This window comes from Pseudophryne corroboree, chromosome 3, assembly GCF_028390025.1.
Source record: "Pseudophryne corroboree isolate aPseCor3 chromosome 3, aPseCor3.hap2, whole genome shotgun sequence".
NCBI lineage: Eukaryota > Metazoa > Chordata > Amphibia > Anura > Myobatrachidae > Pseudophryne > Pseudophryne corroboree.
Genome location: NC_086446.1, coordinates 136433475 through 136454259, shown reverse-complemented (window position 1 = coordinate 136454259; position 20785 = coordinate 136433475). Strand labels below are relative to the sequence as shown.

General features: G+C 46.8%; 6 non-coding genes across 6 annotated transcripts; all 6 read left to right on the top strand.

Annotated features, from left to right (window-relative positions):
• The first annotated feature begins 17919 nt into the window (after positions 1 to 17919).
• LOC134898716 (U1 spliceosomal RNA) lies at positions 17920 to 18083 on the top strand. Its single transcript, XR_010172407.1, has one exon. It is a non-coding gene; the product is annotated as a U1 spliceosomal RNA (small nuclear RNA).
• Positions 18084 to 18235: 152 nt separating this feature from the next.
• LOC134899230 (U1 spliceosomal RNA) lies at positions 18236 to 18398 on the top strand. Its single transcript, XR_010172911.1, has one exon. It is a non-coding gene; the product is annotated as a U1 spliceosomal RNA (small nuclear RNA).
• A 671-nt stretch (positions 18399 to 19069) lies between these two features.
• Positions 19070 to 19233, top strand: LOC134899060 (U1 spliceosomal RNA). The gene has a single exon (XR_010172746.1). It is a non-coding gene; the product is annotated as a U1 spliceosomal RNA (small nuclear RNA).
• Positions 19234 to 19385: 152 nt separating this feature from the next.
• LOC134899493 (U1 spliceosomal RNA) lies at positions 19386 to 19548 on the top strand. Its single transcript, XR_010173165.1, has one exon. It is a non-coding gene; the product is annotated as a U1 spliceosomal RNA (small nuclear RNA).
• Positions 19549 to 20219: 671 nt separating this feature from the next.
• Positions 20220 to 20383, top strand: LOC134898872 (U1 spliceosomal RNA). Its single transcript, XR_010172560.1, has one exon. It is a non-coding gene; the product is annotated as a U1 spliceosomal RNA (small nuclear RNA).
• Positions 20384 to 20535: 152 nt separating this feature from the next.
• On the top strand, positions 20536 to 20698 carry LOC134899355 (U1 spliceosomal RNA). Its single transcript, XR_010173034.1, has one exon. It is a non-coding gene; the product is annotated as a U1 spliceosomal RNA (small nuclear RNA).
• Positions 20699 to 20785: the final 87 nt, after the last annotated feature.

Genomic DNA, 20785 nt, shown 5'->3' with positions numbered 1-20785 from the left:
AGCCATAATGTCCGCCGAATCCTGCCGATGACCCTTAGCCAATGCCCGCTACTGCCTCTGAGCCGATACCCACTGCCACCGCCAATGGCTTACAAACTCTCCCACAATCAACTGACCCAGCCCTCCACCACTAATTTCTATCTCAGTCCGATGCCGCCAATGCCCGCTGCCTGCCTGCTCATGTGATATATTATAAATTTTTAAAGAAAAAAAATGAGTGTTTGGGACTGGGAAGGGTGAGGGAGGAGGACATGAATGCAATTTTGTTGTCCAGGGCTTCCATTAACTTAAAGGAGAAGGGTCTGAATGGGTTAAAAAAAATGTGTGAGGTCCCCCCTCCTTAGTATAACCAGCCTCTTTGAGCCGGTCCTGGTTATTTAAATACTGGGGGAAAAATTGGACAGAGGTTCCCCGTATTTAGACAACCAGCACCGGGCTCTTAGACGGGTCCTGGTTCCAAAAATACGTGGGACAAAAGATGTAGGGGTCCCCCATATTTTTAAAACCAGCACCGGGCTCCACTAGCCAGAGAGATAATGCCACAGCCAGGGGACACTTTTATGTAGGTCCCTGCGGCCCTGGCATTACCCCTCCAACTAGTCACCCCTGGCCGGGGTTCCCTGGAGGAGTGGGGACCCCTTAAATCAAGAGGTTCCTCCCCTCGAGGCACCCAAGGGCCAGGGGTGAAGCCCGAGGCTGTCCCCAGCACCCCTGGGTGGTGGGCGACGGGCTGATAGCCATATGTGTAAAAAAAGAATATTGTTTTTTTGTTGTGGAACTACAAGGCCCAGCAAGCCTCCCCCGCTTGCTGGTACTTGGAGAACCTCAAGTACCAGCAGGCGGGGAAATAACGGGCTCGCTGGTACCTGTAGTTCTACAACAACAAAAAATACCCAAATAAAAACACAAACACACACACCGTGACAGTAAAATTATTGAGACAGGCTGTAGCATGTGGATGCATGTAACCCTATAAAAGTGATGGATTGGGTGACTATTACAATACCCACTGTTGCTGTCTGAAAAATGATGGATTTATAGATTGCTCTGCCGAGATATGTTTTTTTTCTAAAATGCACCACAGGTATGGATGGATAGTATACTTGACGACACAGAGGTAGGTAGAGCAGTGGCCTACTGTACCGTACTGCTATATATTATATTATTTATTATTATTATCCTTTATTTATATGGCGCCACAAGGGTTCCGCAGCACCAAATTACAGAGTACATAAACAAATAATCAAACAGGAAAACAGCAACTTACAGTTGATGACAATATAGGTCAAGTACAGGGTAAATAAACATAGCTACATCAGCAGATGACACTGGAATAAGTATCAGGTGGCAGAAGACTGCTGGATTTGGTGCTGCTGAAGATTATTAAAGTAAGAAAAGAGTAAGCACATGAGGGAAGAGGGCCCTGCTCATGAGAGCTTACATTCTAAAGGGGAGGGGTAGAAAGACAGGGGTGAGACAGATGGGGTACATAGAGAGTGTGGAACAGAGGTTTAGGATGAGATTTGGCTGGGTTTGGTGAAGAAGTGGGTCTTGAGAGCCCATTTGAAGTTTTGTAGAGAGGTGGAGAGTCTGAGGGGGAGAGGTAGGGAATTCCAGAGAAGTGGTGCAGCGCATGAAAAATCTTGGAGGTAGGAGTGGGAGGAAGTAATCCGTAGGCAGGAGAGTCGGCGTGCATTAGCAGAGCGAAGAGGACGGGTGGGAGTGTAAAGCGAGATAAGATCAGAGATGTAGATGGGAGAGGAGTGGGTGAGGGTTTTGTAAGCAAGTGTGAGAAGCTTGAAATGGATTCTGAATGGGAAGGGGAGCCAGTGAAGGACTAGTAAGAGAGGAGAGGTGGACGTAGTGCATTTGGTGAGGAAAATGAGCCGGGCAGCAGCATTGAGGATAGATTGGAGTGGAGAGAGGTATTTGTCAGAAATGCCAGTCAGGAGGAGATTACAGTAGTCCAGTCTGGAGATGACCAGTGAGTGGATAAGAGTCTTAGTAGCATCCTGGGTCAGAAAGGGTCTGATCCTGGAAATATTTTTTAGATGAAAACGGCAGGTTTGTGAGAGGTGCTGAATGTGTGGTTTGAAGGAGAGGGAGGAGTCAAGGATTACTCCAAGACAGCGCACTTGGGGGGTAGAGGAGATAGTAGTGCCATCAATAGATAATGAGATTGTAGGAGGTGAGGTTATGCGGGAGGGAGGGAAGATGATCAGCTCGGTCTTAGACATGTTAAGTTTAAGAAAGCGCTGGGACATCCAGGAAGAGATAGCAGAGAGACAGTTGGAGATACGAGTGAGGAGAGTAGGGGAGAGGTCTGGAGAGGAAAGATAGATTTGAGTGTCATCAGCATAGAGATGATATTGGAAACCAAAAGAACTAATGAGCTTACCTAGTGAGGACGTATAGAGAGAGAAGAGGACCAAGGACAGAACCTTGGGGTACCCCTACAGTTAGTGGAAGTGAGGGGGAGGTGGAGTCATGAGAGGAGACAGAGAATGACGGTCAGAAAGGTAGGACGACAACCAAGAGAGGGCAGTGTTACGCAGACCAATGGAGTGAAGGATTTGCAGTAGGAGAGGATGGTCCACAGTGTCAAAAGCAGCAGAGAGATCAAGTAGAATAAGTAGAGAGTAGTGTCCCTTAGATTTAGCAGCATGGAGGTCATTGCATACTTTTGTAAGGGCAGTTTCAGTGGAGTGGAGAGGACGGAAGCCAGACTGGAATGGGTCAAGCAGTGAGTGTGAGGAAAGAAAGGAAGTAAGGCGGTTGTAGACAATACGCTCAAGGAGTTTGGAGGCAAAAGGGAGAAGAGAGATGGGTCGGTAGTTGGAGAGAGTGTTTGGATCAAGGTTAGGTTTTTTAAGAATAGGAGAGATGAGAGCGTGCTTGAAGGCAGAGGGGACAGTGCCTGATGAGAGGGAGAGATTGAGAAGGTGGGAAAGATGGGAACAAGCAGAAGAAGAGATGTGGCAGAGGAGGCGGGAGGGGATAGGGTCAAGTGGGGAGGTGGTGAGGGGACAGGAACGAATGAGGGCCATGACTTCCTCTCCAGATGCATGGGAGAAAGATGACAGAGTTGGTGCGAGGGATGGGGAGGGTTGGTAAGGGATGGGAGAAGGCTGGTTACTGATAGTCTGGTGTGATGTGATGTCCTGACGTATGGAGTCAATTTTGGATGTGAAGTAAGTGGCAAAGTCAAGAGCAGAGAGTGAGGAAGGGAGACGAGGTGGAGGTGGGCAGAGGAGTGAGTTGAGAGTGGCAAAGAGGCGCCGGGGGTTGGAAGACTGGGAGGAGATGAGGTTCTTGAAGTATGACTGTTTAGCAAGAGAAAGGGCAGCACTGAAGGATGAGAGCATAAGTTTGAAATGGAGGAAGTCTGCCTTAGAGCGTGATTTCCTCCAGTGTCGCTCAGCAGTACGTGAGCATTTTTGCAGATATCTGGTGCATTTGGTGTGCCAGGGTTGAGGTGTTAATTTGCGAGGGTGAACAGTGGTTGGTGGAGCAACAGAGTCAAGAGCAGAAGTAAGGGAAGCATTGTATGAGGAAGTGGCTTGTTCAGGGCATGAGAGAGAGAGAGAATAGGAGAGAGAAGTGAGTCAAACAGGGAGGAAAGGAATGTGGTGTCAATAGCTTCAATGTTACGCTTAGTGATGGTAGCCTTAGGAGGTTGAGATGGGGAAGTCGAGAGAGATAGGTTGAAGGAGAGCAGGTGGTGGTCAGAGAGGGGAAATGGGGAGTTGGAAAAATCAGAAATATCACAGCGGTGAGTGAAGACCAGATCCAGTGAGCTCCCATTCACATGGGAGGGTGAGGAGGTCCACTGGGAGAGACCAAGTGAAGAGGTGAGGTTAAGGAGTTTAGAGGCAGGGGATTGTGTGGGGATGTCAATAGGGATGTTGAAATCGCCTAGGATAATGGTGGGAATGTCAGAAGAGAGGAAGTGAGGAAGCCAGGAAGCAAAGTTGTCGATGAATTTGGAAGCAGTGCCAGGGGGGCGGTAAATGACAGCTACTCTAAGATGGACTGGTTGGAAGAGACATATGGAGTGGACCTCAAATGTAGATAATATAAGGGATGGTTCTGGTGGTATGAGTTGGTAGGAGTAACTAGAAGGTATAAGGACTCCAACACCACCCCCATGGCGACCCCCAGGTCGGGGGGTGTGTGTGTGAATGTAAGGCCCCCAGCAGAGAGAGCAGCAGCAGAAGTAGTGTCAGAGGGCGTAATCCAAGTTTCAGTAATGGCTAGTAGGTGTAGGGAGTTGGAAATGAAAAGGTCATGAGTGGGGACCAGTTTGTTACAAACGGATCTGGCATTCCAGAGGGCACAGGATAGGGGGTATGAGTTTGTGGGAGAGATGTGAATTAGATTTTCAGGGTTGCTGTAGCGATGAGGTGGGATTAACTTTGAGGGCAGGGATGAGAGAGTAGTGATGGTACGGGTGCCTGAGATAGGAGGGGAAACTGCAGGAGGTGGGCAGGGAGGGAGGTCAGTGTGATGTGGATGGGGGTGTGGGGAGGTGACAGGGAAGGGAGAGAGGGAGCAGGGCTGAGTTGTGGGGTAGCAGGACCATGGGGCAGAGGTGAATGAAAGTGGGGTAACAGGAAAGGTGGGGGAAGGAAACAGAGGGATGGAGGGGAGACAGAGGAGGAGGTGGAGGAGACTAGGGGGGAAGGATAAAGATACATTATTAGGTAGACACTGAGTGATGTGGGGAGTATAAGAAAGCATTGACATAGTGTTAAGTAGGTAAATAGGTTGAGGGAAAGTGGAAGTAGGAGAGGAGACTGTAAGGGAATCCGAGCAGAAGAATTGTAGAAATGCAGGTGAGAAAAGCAGTGTAGGCTCAAGGGGTGTAGATTTAGTATGAAATGAGTCAAAAGCGTAGATAAAGTGGGTGCAGAAATGTATTTGGAGTGTAAGAAATGAAAGGATTGTGTGAGGTTTAAGAAGCAATGGTAATTATGTTAGATGTTTTAAGTGTTTGCAGGTAAAATTGCATTGGTGCAGCTGTGCTTAAAAAACAAAATTACAATAATACAGATACAGGCATTTGTAGGTGAAATGGATGGTTTATGAAATGTCCAAGTAAGGTAGTTCTGTGCTATGTAATCAGATGCAACAATCAGGAGGTGAGTGATCTGAGGAGTAAGTGACTCACATTTGTTATTAGTTCTTCAGTTTTCTTTGTTTTGTTAGATTGGTGTGCTTCTGTTTTCCTTCTTTTTCACTTCGATTGAACGCTAATTGAACACTGCTGTTATGTGTCAATTTTATCACGCTTTTATAAAAATGCACGCTTAGATCAATAAATGCACAGCCAAATGGCTTTGCACAGCCTACACCATTGGACTTTAGTAGAAGACTATTACAAGTGAAACCAATAATTGAAATCTGTAACCACACCCCACCCCCTCAAATGCCAGGCAATAAATTACCTTAAAAACAACAACCAGGCATTCCACAAAGATTAAACTGGGTCTATATCATTCAAAACTTTAAAAAAGTACTTCAAAATCACATACTATGCAATAATGTTTCAATTTGCATTACCCAGCAGAATTAGCTTTGCATATATAGATATAGTGCAGCAGAATAGATTGGTGGTTGTAGTCAATTGTAATTACCCAGCAGAATTAGCTTTGCATATATAGATATAGTGCAGCAGAATAGATTGGTGGTTGTAGTCAATTGTAATTACCTGTAGGTGACAAGAAGAGAAGAAACGTCAATTCACAATCGATATCAGCTGAAGATAAATTAACGCTGATTGAACGCTGCGTTATGTGTCAATTTTATCACGCTTTGATAAAAATGCATGCTTAGATCAATAAATGCACAGCCAAACAGCTTTGCACATCCTACACCATTGGACTTAAGTAGAAGTCTGGTGGTCAGCAAAATTTTGCACTGTCCTCCTACTATATATAGTGCGCACAACTACTAAAATACACCACAGGTATGGATGGATAGTATACTTGACGACACAGAGGTAGGTAGAGCAGTGGCCTACTGTACCGTATTGCTATATATTATATACTGGTGGTCAGCAAAATTCTGCCCTGTCCTCCTACTATATATACTGCGCACAACTACTAAAATACACCACAGGTATGGATGGATAGTATACTTGATGACACAGAGGTAGGTAGAGCAGTGGCCTACTGTACCGTACTGCTAATTATTATATACTGGTGGTCAGCAAAATTCTGCCCTGTCCTCATACTATATAATACAATGCAGCACAGATATGGAGCATTTTTCAGGCAGAGAACGTAGATATTTTCAGCACGCTGAGCACAGATATTTGCAAGCACACTGAGCACAGATATTTGCAAGCACACTGAGCACAGATATTTGCAGCACACTGAACACAGAAACTGAGAAAACGCTGCACGTCCTCTCCCTATCATCTCCAATGCACAAGTGAAAATGGCGGCGACGCGTGGCTCCTTATATAGAATAGAATAGCTGCTGACGGGCACGATTGAGGGAGGAAAGGGACATTTGAATCCAGCCCATAGATGCAATGTGAATATGTAATTTGTACCTTCCTATCTTAAAATGTATATACAGTGTATATGTCACAACTGAGGGCCTGAGCTGACTGGAGGCAGCCTCAGTTGTAGGGGCTGAGGTGTAGTGGAACCTGGGAGGTTGTATCAGACCCCTGGACATGTAAGTTAAATGTAGAAGAATTGCCCGAAGGCGTGCCCACGACAACCAGGATAAAAGTCAATGATGTTTATTTTGACAAACTCCATGCATCACAGCAGTAATAAAAGAGAAACATAAAATCAGCAGAGAAATAATACAGTTCCTGGGTACTACAGGAGGGCAAGGACCACAGGGCTCTGGTAGTATGAGACAGTTCTTATTATCTTCTAGTTGGAAAGTCCTTACTAGGCCCGACTGTAGCAATGGAGATAGCCCAGGATCATACTAGCTGGTGTTCCAGGAAAAGCTGGGCTGCTGTGGATAAAATGGCTGCTGTGGGTACTGGCTGAAACCAGACTGATGTAAGCACGGAGTGGATTGCTGGATGGAACCAGCCAAATAATAAATGAAGCTTGAGAGCGATGAAATATGATTGATATATGGAGTTTGAGAGCGGTGAAATAATAGTGCCGGTGGTGAGTGGTAATCTGCGGAAATGATACCGGCACTTTAAGAAGAGCTGATCTCTGCTGGAAGCTAGGCTGGAAGCAGGTAAATCTGTAACTGGAAACAGATGAGTCCCAGAGGACTGGAGAGTCAGGCTGCACCGCAGGTGGTAGACTAGAGCGGGTCTCTTTAGTGGAGGTTTGGAGATGGTAACTGGAACCTGGAAAACAACCACGGGAGAGAGACAAACTGGAACTAGGTTTGACAACCAAATCACTGACGCCTTCCTTGCTCAGGCACAGAATACTTATACCTGCAGCAAGGAAGGGATTGGCTAGGCAATTATGCAGATTACAATGGAAACATCGGATTGGTGGAAATGAACAGGTGACAGAATCCAACATGGCTGCGCCCATGCAGACACTTGGAGGGAAGATTGGTTTGATAATCCATGTGGGAACTTTAACAGCAATGGCGGCGCCGGCCACAGTAAACAGGAGACGCCAGACTGATGAGTGCACATTTGAACCACGCGGGCAACAGCGGAGGCCGCGGCTGACATAAGCGCCACTCTGACATCCTGCATGCAGAAACTCAGGGACGGCGGCGGAGGCCGCGGGAGATGCCATTCAAGATGTAACATGGCGCCGCTGTGACAGCGTCTCAGAGTGACAGGAGAGGAGGCAGGAATGGGGACATCAGAATAACAGATGGGATCCGGTCCTGGAGCGCTGAGCCAGCCTTAGGAGGCATCTGAAAGGTAAGTTATGGCGTCCAGATACCCGGATCGTGACAGTATACACTAGAGGTCTTTCCGAACCCCCTAATCCTAACATTGTAATTTGCTTTAGGGCGCACCTCCAATTAGTCTAGTGTTTCTTGCTGCCTTTCCAATGAAGCAAGTTTAATTTAGTAATAGGTGAAAAACCATCCCTACAAAGGTGTTAATCAGAGACTTGGCTTTGTGGACACTTTTCAGAGAACAACTTTGTTAGCATAAAAGTAAAGCCAGAAAATGAAGAGCTGTTTAATCACTAGAGATGAGCGCCGGAAATTTTTCGGGTTTTGTGTTTTGGGTTCGGTTCCGCGGCCGTGTTTTGGGTTCGACCGCGTTTTGGCAAAACCTCACCGAATTTTTTTTGTCGGATTCGGGTGTGTTTTGGATTCGGGTGTTTTTTTCAAAAAACCCTACAAAACAGCTTAAATCATAGAATTTGGGGGTCATTTTGATCCCAAAGTATTATTAACCTCAAAAACCATAATTTCCACTCATTTTCAGTCTATTCTGAATACCTCACACCTCACAATATTATTTTTAGTCCTAAAATTTGCACCGAGGTCGCTGTGTGAGTAAGATAAGCGACCCTAGTGGCCGACACAAACACCGGGCCCATCTAGGAGTGGCACTGCAGTGTCACGCAGGATGTCCCTTCCAAAAAACCCTCCCCAAACAGCACATGACGCAAAGAAAAAAAGAGGCGCAATGAGGTAGCTGTGTGAGTAAGATAAGCGACCCTAGTGGCCGACACAAACACCGGGCCCATCTAGGAGTGTCACTGCAGTGTCACGCAGGATGTCCCTTCCAAAAAACCCTCCCCAAACAGCACATGACGCAAAGAAAAAAAGAGGCGCAATGAGGTAGCTGTGTGAGTAAGATAAGCGACCCTAGTGGCCGACACAAACACCGGGCCCATCTAGGAGTGGCACTGCAGTGTCACGCAGGATGTCCCTTCCAAAAAACCCTCCCCAAACAGCACATGACGCAAAGAAAAAAAGAGGCGCAATGAGGTAGCTGACTGTGTGAGTAAGATAAGCGACCCTAGTGGCCGACACAAACACCGGGCCCATCTAGGAGTGGCACTGCAGTGTCACGCAGGATGTTCCTTCCAAAAAACCCTCCCCAAACAGCACATGACGCAAAGAAAAAAAGAGGCGCAATGAGGTAGCTGACTGTGTGAGTAAGATAAGCGACCCTAGTGGCCGACACAAACACCGGGCCCATCTAGGAGTGGCACTGCAGTGTCACGCAGGATGTCCCTTCCAAAAAACCCTCCCCAAACAGCACATGACGCAAAGAAAAAAAGAGGCGCAATGAGGTAGCTGACTGTGTGAGTAAGATAAGCGACCCTAGTGGCCGACACAAACACCGGGCCAATCTAGGAGTGGCACTGCAGTGTCACGCAGGATGTCCCTTCCAAAAAACCCTCCCCAAACAGCACATGACGCAAAGAAAAAAAGAGGCGCAATGAGGTAGCTGACTGTGTGAGTAAGATAAGCGACCCTAGTGGCCGACACAAACACCGGGCCCATCTAGGAGTGGCACTGCAGTGTCACGCAGGATGTCCCTTCCAAAAAACCCTCCCCAAACAGCACATGACGCAAAGAAAAAAAGAGGCGCAATGAGGTAGCTGACTGTGTGAGTAAGATAAGCGACCCTAGTGGCCGACACAAACACCGGGCCCATCTAGGAGTGGCACTGCAGTGTCACGCAGGATGTCCCTTCCAAAAAACCCTCCCCAAACAGCACATGACGCAAAGAAAAATAAAAGAAAAAAGAGGTGCAAGATGGAATTGTCCTTGGGCCCTCCCACCCACCCTTATGTTGTATAAACAAAACAGGACATGCACACTTTAACCAACCCATCATTTCAGTGACAGGGTCTGCCACACGACTGTGACTGATATGACGGGTTGGTTTGGACCCCCCCCAAAAAAGAAGCAATTAATCTCTCCTTGCACAAACTGGCTCTACAGAGGCAAGATGTCCACCTCATCATCATCCTCCGATATATCACCGTGTACATCCCCCTCCTCACAGATTATCAATTCGTCCCCACTGGAATCCACCATCTCAGCTCCCTGTGTACTTTGTGGAGGCAATTGCTGCTGGTCAATGTCTCCCCGGAGGAATTGATTATAATTCATTTTAATGAACATCATCTTCTCCACATTTTCTGGATGTAACCTCGTACGCCGATTGCTGACAAGGTGAGCGGCGGCACTAAACACTCTTTCGGAGTACACACTTGTGGGAGGGCAACTTAGGTAGAATAAAGCCAGTTTGTGCAAGGGCCTCCAAATTGCCTCTTTTTCCTGCCAGTATAAGTACGGACTGTGTGACGTGCCTACTTGGATGCGGTCACTCATATAATCCTCCACCATTCTTTCAATGTTGAGAGAATCATATGCAGTGACAGTAGACAACATGTCCGTAATCGTTGTCAGGTCCTTCAGTCTGGACCAGATGTCAGCATCAGCAGTCGCTCCAGACTGCCCTGCATCACCGCCAGCGGGTGGGCTCGGAATTCTGAGCCTTTTCCTCGCACCCCCAGTTGCGGGAGAATGTGAAGGAGGAGATGTTGACAGGTCGCGTTCCGCTTGACTTGACAATTTTCTCACCAGCAGGTCTTTCAACCCCAGCAGACTTGTGTCTGCCGGAAAGAGAGATCCAAGGTAGGTTTTAAATCTAGGATCGAGCACGGTGGCCAAAATGTAGTGCTCTGATTTCAACAGATTGACCACCCGTGAATCCTTGTTAAGCGAATTAAGGGCTCCATCCACAAGTCCCACATGCCTAGCGGAATCGCTCCGTGTTAGCTCCTCCTTCAATGTCTCCAGCTTCTTCTGCAAAAGCCTGATGAGGGGAATGACCTGACTCAGGCTGGCAGTGTCTGAACTGACTTCACGTGTGGCAAGTTCAAAGGGCATCAGAACCTTGCACAACGTTGAAATCATTCTCCACTGCACTTGAGACAGGTGCATTCCACCTCCTATATCGTGCTCAATTGTATAGGCTTGAATGGCCTTTTGCTGCTCCTCCAACCTCTGAAGCATATAGAGGGTTGAATTCCACCTCGTTACCACTTCTTGCTTCAGATGATGGCAGGGCAGGTTCAGTAGTTTTTGGTGGTGCTCCAGTCTTCTGTACGTGGTGCCTGTACGCCGAAAGTGTCCCGCAATTCTTCTGGCCACCGACAGCATCTCTTGCACGCCCCTGTCGTTTTTTAAAAAATTCTGCACCACCAAATTCAAGGTATGTGCAAAACATGGGACGTGCTGGAATTTGCCCATATTTAATGCACACACAATATTGCTGGCGTTGTCCGATGCCACAAATCCACAGGAGAGTCCAATTGGGGTAAGCCATTCCGCGATGATCTTCCTCAGTTGCCGTAAGAGGTTTTCAGCTGTGTGCGTATTCTGGAAAGCGGTGATACAAAGCGTAGCCTGCCTAGGAAAGAGTTGGCGTTTGCGAGATGCTGCTACTGGTGCCGCCGCTGCTGTTCTTGCGGCGGGAGTCCATACATCTACCCAGTGGGCTGTCACAGTCATATAATCCTGACCCTGCCCTGCTCCACTTGTCCACATGTCCGTGGTTAAGTGGACATTGGGTACAACTGCATTTTTTAGGACACTGGTGAGTCTTTTTCTGACGTCCGTGTACATTCTCGGTATCGCCTGCCTAGAGAAGTGGAACCTAGATGGTATTTGGTAACGGGGGCACACTGCCTCAATAAATTGTCTAGTTCCCTGTGAACTAACGGCGGATACCGGACGCACGTCTAACACCAACATAGTTGTCAAGGCCTCAGTTATCCGCTTTGCAGCAGGATGACTGCTGTGATATTTCATCTTCCTCGCAAAGAACTGTTGGACAGTCAATTGCTTACTGGAAGTAGTACAAGTGGGCTTACGACTTCCCCTCTGGGATGACCATCGACTCCCAGCAGCAACAACAGCAGCGCCAGCAGCAGTAGGCGTTACACGCAAGGATGCATCGGAGGAATCCCAGGCAGGAGAGGACTCGTCAGAATTGCCAGTGACATGGCCTGCAGGACTATTGGCATTCCTGGGGAAGGAGGAAATTGACACTGAGGGAGTTGGTGGGGTGGTTTGCGTGAGCTTGGTTACAAGAGGAAGGGATTTACTGGTCAGTGGACTGCTTCCGCTGTCGGCCAAAGTTTTTGAACTTGTCACTGACTTATTATGAATGCGCTGCAGGTGACGTATAAGGGAGGATGTTCCGAGGTGGTTAACGTCCTTACCCCTACTTATTACAGCTTGACAAAGGGAACACACGGCTTGACAAATGTTGTCCGCATTTCTGGTGAAATACTTCCACACCGAAGAGCTGATTTTTTGGGTATTTTCACCAGGCATGTCAACGGCCATATTCCTCCCACGGACAACAGGTGTCTCCCCGGGTGCCTGACTTAAACAAACCACCTCACCATCAGAATCCTCCTTGTCAATTTCCTCCCCAGCGCCAGCAACACCCATATCCTCCTCATCCTGGTGTACTTCAACACTGACATCTTCAATCTGACTATCAGGAACTGGACTGCGGGTGCTCCTTCCAGCACTTGCAGGGGGCGTGCAAATGGTGGAAGGCGCATGATCTTCACGTCCAGTGTTGGGAAGGTCAGGCATCGCAACCGACACAATTGGACTCTCCTTGTGGATTTGGGATTTCGAAGAACGCACAGTTCTTTGCGGTGCTTTTGCCAGCTTGAGTCTTTTCAGTTTTCTAGCGAGAGGCTGAGTGCTTCCATCCTCATGTGAAGCTGAACCACTAGCCATGAACATAGGCCAGGGCCTCAGCCGTTCCTTGCCACTCCGTGTGGTAAATGGCATATTGGCAAGTTTACGCTTCTCCTCCGACAATTTTATTTTAGGTTTTGGAGTCCTTTTTTTACTGATATTTGGTGTTTTGGATTTGACATGCTCTGTACTATGACATTGGGCATCGGCCTTGGCAGACGACGTTGCTGGCATTTCATCGTCTCGGCCATGACTAGTGGCAGCAGCTTCAGCACGAGGTGGAAGTGGATCTTGATCTTTCCCTAATTTTGGAACCTCAACATTTTTGTTCTCCATATTTTAATAGGCACAACTAAAAGGCACCTCAGGTAAACAATGGAGATGGATGGATACTAGTATACAATTATGGATGGACTGCCGAGTGCCGACACAGAGGTAGCTACAGCCGTGGACTACCGTACTGTACTGTGTCTGCTGCTAATATAGACTGGTTGATAATGAGATGTAGTATGTATAAAGAAGAAAGAAAAAAAAACCACGGGTAGGTGGTATACAATTATGGATGGACTGCCGAGTGCCGACACAGAGGTAGCTACAGCCGTGGACTACCGTACTGTACTGTGTCTGCTGCTAATATAGACTGGTTGATAATGAGATGTAGTATGTATAAAGAAGAAAGAAAAAAAAACCACGGGTAGGTGGTATACAATTATGGATGGACTGCCGAGTGCCGACACAGAGGTAGCTACAGCCGTGGACTACCGTACTGTACTGTGTCTGCTGCTAATATAGACTGGTTGATAATGAGATGTAGTATGTATAAAGAAGAAAGAAAAAAAAACCACGGGTAGGTGGTATACAATTATGGACGGACTGCCGAGTTCCGACACAGAGGTAGCTACAGCCGTGGACTACCGTACTGTACTGTGTCTGCTGCTAATATAGACTGGATGATAATGAGATGTAGTATGTATAAAGAAGAAAGAAAAAAAAACCACGGGTAGGTGGTATACAATTATGGACGGACTGCCGAGTGCCGACACAGAGGTAGCTACAGCCGTGGACTACCGTACTGTACTGTGTCTGCTGCTAATATAGACTGGTTGATAATGAGATGTAGTATGTATAAAGAAGAAAGAAAAAAAAACCACGGGTAGGTGGTATACAATTATGGATGGACTGCCGAGTGCCGACACAGAGGTAGCTACAGCCGTGGAATACCGTACTGTACTGTGTCTGCTGCTAATATAGACTGGATGATAATGAGATGTAGTATGTATAAAGAAGGAAAAAAAAACCACGGGTAGGTGGTATACAATTATGGATGGACTGCCGAGTGCCGACACAGAGGTAGCTACAGCCGTGGACTACCGTACTGTACTGTGTCTGCTGCTAATATAGACTGGATGATAATGAGATGTAGTATGTATAAAGAAGAAAGAAAAAAAAACCATGGGTAGGTGGTATACAATTATGGATGGACTGCCGAGTGCCGACACAGAGGTAGCTACAGCCGTGGACTACCGTACTGTACTGTGTCTGCTGCTAATATAGACTGGTTGATAATGAGATGTAGTATGTATAAAGAAGAAAGAAAAAAAACCACGGGTAGGTGGTATACAATTATGGATGGACTGCCGAGTGCCGACACAGAGGTAGCTACAGCCGTGGACTACCGTACTGTACTGTGTCTGCTGCTAATATAGACTGGTTGATAATGAGATGTAGTATGTATAAAGAAGAAAGAAAAAAAAACCACGGGTAGGTGGTATACAATTATGGACGGACTGCCGAGTGCCGACACAGAGGTAGCTACAGCCGTGGACTACCGTACTGTACTGTGTCTGCTGCTAATATAGACTGGATGATAATGAGATGTAGTATGTATAAAGAAGAAAGAAAAAAAAACCACGGGTAGGTGGTATACAATTATGGACGGACTGCCGAGTGCCGACACAGAGGTAGCTACAGCCGTGGACTACCGTACTGTACTGTGTCTGCTGCTAATATAGACTGGTTGATAATGAGATGTAGTATGTATAAAGAAGAAAGAAAAAAAAAACACGGGTAGGTGGTATACAATTATGGATGGACTGTCGAGTGCCGACACAGAGGTAGCTACAGCCGTGGACTACCGTACTGTACTGTGTCTGCTGCTAATATAGACTGGATGATAATGAGATGTAGTATGTATAAAGAAGAAAAAAAAAACCACGGGTAGGTGGTATACAATTATGGATGGACTGCCGAGTGCCGACACAGAGGTAGCTACAGCCGTGAACTACCGTACTGTGTCTGCTGCGACTGGATGATAAATAATGATATAAAAAATATATATATATCACTACTGCAGCCGGACAGGTATATATTATATAATGACGGACCTGCTGGACACTGTCTGTCAGCAGAATGAGTTTTTTATAGAATAAAAAAACACCACACAAGTCACACGACGAGTGTTTAACTTTTTCAGGCAATCACAATATAGTATACTATACTGGTGGTCAGTGTGGTCAGGTCACTGGTCAGTCACACTGGCAGTGGCACTCCTGCCTGCAGCAAAAGTGTGCACTGTTTAATTTTAATAATATGTATGTACTCCTGGCTCCTGCTATAACCTATAACTGCTCCCCAGTCTCCCCCACAATTAAGCTGTGTGAGCACAGTCAGATATTATACATAGATGATGCAGCACACTGGGCTGAGCACAGATATGGTATGTGACTGAGTCACTGTGTATCGTTTTTTTTCAGGCAGAGAACGGATTATATTAAATAAAACTGCACTGGTGGTCACTGGTCAGTGGTCAGTCACTAGTAAACTCTGCACTCTCTAGTACTCCTAAGCTCCAGTAAATCAAGTGTCTCTGTCTCAATCTCACTCTCTCTCTTCTAATCTAAATGGAGAGGACGCCAGCCACGTCCGCTCCCTATCAATCTAAATGCACGTGTGAAAATGGCGGCGACGCGCGGCTCCTTATATAGAATCCGAGTCTCGCGATAGAATCCGAGCCTCGCGAGAATCCGACAGCGTCATGATGACGTTCGGGCGCGCTCGGGTTAACCGAGCAAGGCGGGAAGATCCGAGTCGCTCGGATCCGTGTAAAAAAAGCTGAAGTTCGGGCGGGTTCGGATTCCGAGGAACCGAACCCGCTCATCTCTATTAATCACTCAATTGGATTTTTTTGCCAGCATATTTCTTTTTCTCTGCAACCCACTGCTAAATTGTGCTTCCTAGCTGTTTTTATAAAATCACTGAATCAAATCTAACTCTGATTACATCAGAGAAGGCCAGGTACCCTACACCATAACAGGGGGTTTGAAATTTTGACTTGTCTACTTAAAGATCACCAAAATCTGATCAAAAGGTCAATTACGTCCCTGGGTGGGATTGAACCACCAACCTTTTGGTTAATAGCCGAACACACTAACCGATTGCGCCACAGAGACACTTTGCAAAAAGTACATACTGACAAAGGCTAATAAGCATTTATCTAGAACGTTTCCTAGAAAAACTTTAAAAAGTCAATAATCTGGAGAGTTTTTGTAAGATGTTTCTTCCACCAACCAACGAAGAAACACATTGGTACTTTTCCATGATGAGTGAGTGCTTCAGGTTCTCTTGCACTTACATGTGCAGCAGAGTACTGCAATGGAAGCATGCTGGGCCCATAACCCAGAGGTAGGCAGATTGAAACTATCCTTTGCTATATGCATTTTTTTTTTGTTAATTAAAGTAATCCAAAACTGGGATTGATATTTTGGTTCTTTTATTTTTACTTAAAGTACAATAACTTTTACCATTTTAATTTGTTTTAATAGTATATTGACAGTATTGTTTTCTTTCAAAAATCCACTTAATTTTCTTTACCCTATTATTAAAATGGTAATTGACAAAAACAAACTACATTGTCACCAGAAGAGCAATACAAAATGTACAAGTGATATATTAAAATCATCTTTTCAGCTTGAATTTCAATGATGCATTGGGGCAACGATTTTGTTAGCAACATCTTCACCCTTAAATAAAGATTTTCTTAATTCCTTACCTGTGTGCTAATTAGATATCACCTTGTTTTCACATTAAACAGACTTCCACATGAGAAAGCAGCAAGGATGCAGTGGCGTTAATGTTTCCTGGTGTCAACCCGTATTATTTCAGTAGACATTGAAATGAGGATGCATCTTGCTGCCTTTCCAATGAAGCAAGTTTAATTTAGTAATAGGTGAAAAACCATCCTTACAAAGGTGGTAATCAGAGACTTGGCTTTGTGGACACTTTTCAGGAGAACAAATTTGTTAGCATAAAAATAAAGCCAGAAAATGAAGAGCTGTTTAATCACTCAATTGGATTTTTTTGCCAGCATATTTCTTTTTCTCTGCAACCCACTGCTAAATTGTGCTTCCTAGCTGTTTTTATAAAATCACTGAATCAAATCTAACTCTGATTACATCAGAGAAGGCCAGGTACCCTACACCATAAGAGGGGGTTTGAAATTTTGACTTGTCTACTTAAAGATCACCAAAATCTGATAACAAGGTCAATTACGTTCCTGGGTGGGATTGAACTTGGTCGGCTCTCGTATAATTCAGATCTCTTTGTCTCAGGTCTCTCTCCAGCCTAGTTTGCTGTCTGTTTCCACTTCTCTTTTCTTGAGCCGCTCCCTTCTATGCCCTTGCGCACTATCCTGACATCTCCCGTCTGCTTACTTTGTGCATTCCAACGCACAATGCGAACTACAGGTAGTGCTGCAGGGCCCACACCCTTTTACTTGCCTTACAGAGCAGCTCTGGAGCTGTTACAGTGCCCAGCTGCTGCAAGAAATCAGCTTGAATGCTTAAGGGGCTGGGGCATAGCCAACATGAGCCCCACACCGAAGGAGGGTGGAGGTGTTTAATGCGAACTAGGGGTCATCCAAGCGCCGCAAAAGGCCGCCATGCCCTGCACGCCCCTTTTCTCTTTTCATATGCAGACGAGGGTTGAAGCCAACTTTGACCCACTGCTTGGATGACAGAACCATATGCAAATCCATCTGCTGCAGGCCTTCCCCCAGGAATGCTTGCACTAGTTGTTGCATTTGGTTTGTTGTTTGGGGGTGCTTCAGTATTAGGCAGCCTTCTGCCCTCCCATGTTCATCTGAAAATATGTGTTCTCCCTGCAGTTGTTGTCCCCAGATGAGAGTTCCCTTGTGCTGCCTCAGTTGAATCTCCTTTACTTGACAGAGATGTGCCTGAGCAGCGGCCCTCCCCAGCCCTATCCCAAATCATACTTATTTTGCATAGGAGATACCATGGTCATGAAGATTGTTCTCCCAGGGTGAGGTTCATTCATTGCATTCTGGGTATGCTGACCCCTGTGATTTCCCCAAATGTGGGAAACTCGACTGCATTATTTGTGGTAGTGGGGGACTGTGTTTGTGCTTTCCTCTGGTCAGCTCTGGTAAAAGTCAGATTTCTTTGTCTCAGATCTTCCTCTAGCCTTGTTCTTCTTTCGAGAGTTCCCTTGCGCTGCCTCAGTTGGATCTCCTTCACTTGACAGGGGGGTGCCCGAGCAGTGACCCTCCCCAGCTCTAGCCCAACTCCTACTTACCTGCCAGGTGAGATACTATGATCATGAAGGTGCTTCTCCCAGGGCAAAGCTCACCCATTGCACTCTGGGTGTGCTGCTCCTGCGATTTCCCCAAATGTGGGAAACTTGACTGCATAATTTTTGTTTCCCTTGGTCGGCTCTCGTATAATTCAGATCTCTTTGTCTCAGGTCTCTCTCCAGCCTAGTTTGCTGTCTGTTTCCACTTCTCTTTTCTTGAGCCGCTCCCTTCTATGCCCTTGCGCACTATCCTGACGTCTCCCGTCTGCTTACTTTGTGCCTTCCAATGCACAATGCAAACTACAGGTAGTGCTGCAGGGCCCACACCCTTTTACTTGCCTTACAAAGCAGCTCTGGAGCTGTTACAGTGCCCAGCTGCTGCAAGAAATCAGCTTGAATGCTTAAGGGGCTGGGGCATAGCCAACATGAGCCCCACACCGAAGGAGGGTGGAGGTGTTTAATGCGAACTAGGGGTCATCCAAGCGCCGCAAAAGGCCGCCATGCCCTGCACGCCCCTTTTCTCTTTTCATATGCAGACGAGGGTTGAAGCCAACTTTGACCCACTGCTTGGATGACATCACCATATGCAAATCCATCTGCTGCAGGCCCTCCCCCAGGAATGCTTGCACTAGTTGTTGCATTTGGTTTGTTGTTTGGGGGTGCTTCAGTATTACGCAGCCTTCTGCCCTCCCATGTTCATCTGAAAATATGTGTTCTCCCTGCAGTTGTTGTCCCCAGATGAGAGTTCCCTTGTGCTGCCTCAGTTGAATCTCCTTTACTTGACAGAGATATGCCTGAGCAGCGGCCCTCCCCAGCCCTATCCCAAATCATACTTATTTTGCATAATAGATACCATGGTCATGAAGATTGTTCTCCCAGGGTGAGGTTCATTCATTGCATTCTGGGTATGCTGACCCCTGTGATTTCCCCAAATGTGGGAAACTCGACTGCATTATTTGTGGTAGTGGGGGACTGTGTTTGTGCTTTTCTCTGGTCAGCTCTGGTAAAAGTCAGATTTCTTTGCCTCAGATCTTCCTCTAGCCTTGTTCTTCTTTTGAGAGTTCTCTTGTGCTGTCTCAGTTGGATCTCCTTCACTTGACAGGGGGGTGCCCGAGCAGCGACCCTCCCCAGCTCTAGCCCAACTCCTACTTACCTGCCAAGTGAGATACTATGATCATGAAGGTGCTTCTCCCAGGGCAAGGCTTACCCATTGCACTCTGGGTGTGTTGCTCCTGCGATTTCCCCAAATGTGGGACACTTGACTGCATAATTTGTGTTTCCCCTGGTCGGCTCTCGTATAATTCAGATCTCTTTGTCTCAGGTCTCTCTCCAGCCTAGTTTGCTGTCTGTTTCCACTTCTCTTTTCTTGAGCCGCTCCCTTCTATGCCCTTGCGCACTATCCTGACTTTTCCCGTCTGCTTACTTTGTGCATTCCAACGCACAATGCGAACTACAGGTAGTGCTGCAGGGCCCACACCCTTTTACTTGCCTTACAGAGGAGCTCTGGAGCTGTTACAGTGCCCAGCTGCTGCAAGAAATCAGCTTGAATGCTTAAGGGGCTGGGGCATAGCACTCATGAGCCCCACACCGAAGGAGGGTGGAGGTGTTTAATGCGAACTAGGGGTCATCCAAGCGCCGCAAAAGGCCGCCATGCCCTGCACACCCCTTTTCTCTTTTCATATGCAGACGAGGGTTGAAGCCAACTTTGACCCACTGCTTGGATGACATCACCATATGCAAATCCATCTGCTGCAGGCCTTCCCCCAGGAATGCTTGTACTAGTTGTTGCATTTGGTTTGTTGTTTGGGGGTGCTTCAGTATTAGGCAGCCTTCTGCCCTCCCATGTTCATCTGAAAATATGTGTTCTCCCTGCAGTTGTTGTCCCCAGATGAGAGTTCCCTTGTGCTGCCTCAGTTGAATCTCCTTTACTTGACAGAGATGTGCCTGAGCAGCGGCCCTCCCCAGCCCTATCCCAAATCATACTTATTTTGCATAGGAGATACCATGGTCATGAAGATTGTTCTCCCAGGGTGAGGTTCATTCATTGCATTCTATGTATGCTGACCCCTGTGATTTCCCCAAATGTGGGAAACTCGACTGCATTATTTGTGGTAGTGGGGGACTGTGTTTGTGCTTTCCTCTGGTCAGCTCTGGTAAAAGTCAGATTTCTTTGTCTCAGATCTTCCTCTAGCCTTGTTCTTCTTTCGAGAGTTCCCTTGCGCTGCCTCAGTTGGATCTCCTTCACTTGACAGGGGGGTGCCCGAGCAGCGACCCTCCCCAGCTCTAGCCCAACTCCTACTTACCTGCCAGGTGAGATACTATGATCATGAAGGTGCTTCTCCCAGGGCAAGGCTCACCCATTGCACTCTGGGTGTGTTGCTCCTGCGATTTCCCCAAATGTGGGACACTTGACTGCATAATTTGTGTTTCCCCTGGTCGGCTCTCGTATAATTCAGATCTCTTTGTCTCAGGTCTCTCTCCAGCCTAGTTTGCTGTCTGTTTCCACTTCTCTTTTCTTGAGCCGCTCCCTTCTATGCCCTTGCGC